Here is a 1,300-nt window from a genome sequence, read left to right as displayed (position 1 = left end):
GGGCAGAGCGGCCCCCCGGGAGGGGCAGTCGGCGAGGCCCCTCTGCAGGTCCCGGGGCGGCTGGGGCCGGCCTTGCTTCCCGAGGCGCAGAGCCAAAGGCCGGCGCAGCGGAGAACAGACGGCGGTCTGAATGTGTCTGAGGAGGGCTGGCTACGAGGGCGAGACGTCCAGTCGAGGGAGGTGGACGGACCTGCCGCAGCTGCGTATCTCTAAGTACAAACAGGCGCCCCGAATTCTTGACGCGAAGGAACGAGCCTTAAGTCTAACGTTTTGCAACGAAACGTGTAAGAGCATAAACACCCTGGCTCGAAGAGGAGCGCGGGAGGGCGGACGCTGCTGAGAGGCACAGGGAGAAGCGGCCGCGGGGGCTCGGGCGTGGTCACCGAGAGGCTGGGAAGCGCCCGCCGCTTTCGTCCGCCGAGCTGGCGCAGAGCGGAGCTGCTCCAGCTGCACTGGGGAGAATGCCCGCTGTCCTCTCCGGGCATGGTGGGAGCACAGGCCGGCGCAGATATCCCGAGGCTGTAGTCTTATCTATTGCCATTGAGTCTCTATTATTTTTTTTAATTAAAAAATTATTTATGCACACAGAGCTGGCTACAGGCCAGAGGTGCAGGGGCGGCGAGAGGCTTCCCCAGAGACAGAGTGGGGAGCAGAACAGGCAGATCGACCAAGTCCACTGCTGAGGGAGCAGCGGGCGGGTCAGGAGAGGTCTGCCGCGCCATGGGGTCACCTCCAGGGCAGGCGGGGATCGAACTCGTGCCGAAGCAGCTTCAGCTTCTCAGTGCAGTGCTTTAGCCCGCTGCGCCCCCAGGGAGGGCCCGAGTCTCTATTATTTTAAAGATTTATTTATGCACACAGGAGCTGGGGTGCAGGCCAGAGGTGGGGGGCAGGGGGCTGAGAAGATCCCTCAGAGACAGAGCAGAACACGCGGGTCCAGTGACATCCACTGCTGAGGGAGCAGCGGGGACTCAGGAAGGTCCACTGTACCCCAGGGGTCCCTCCCTGGCCGGGATCGAACCAGAAGCTGTGCTGTGGTGGCTGCGGACAGCCCCCCAGGGGGGCCAGCCTCTGAGTGTCTTTGACCCCGAAGTTATCCTAAAACAATAATTGAACAGGCCCTCCCCGGGGGCGCAGCGGGCGGGGGCGCAGCACTGCAGGCCCACAGCTTCAGTCCCCGCCCCGGAGGTGACCACAGGCAGCTCTCTCCGGCCGCCCGCTGCTCCCTCGGCAGTGTGCCTCGACAGTCTGCCTGTTGGGTCCCCACGCTGTCTCTGGGGAAGCCTCTCGCCCACCACACCTC

Source organism: Condylura cristata, unplaced genomic scaffold (genome assembly GCF_000260355.1).
Source record: "Condylura cristata isolate star-nosed mole 26May11 unplaced genomic scaffold, ConCri1.0 scaffold00032, whole genome shotgun sequence".
Classification (NCBI taxonomy): domain Eukaryota; kingdom Metazoa; phylum Chordata; class Mammalia; order Eulipotyphla; family Talpidae; genus Condylura; species Condylura cristata.
The sequence above is the reverse complement of the archived record's forward strand: the minus strand, read 5'-3'. Positions refer to the sequence as shown.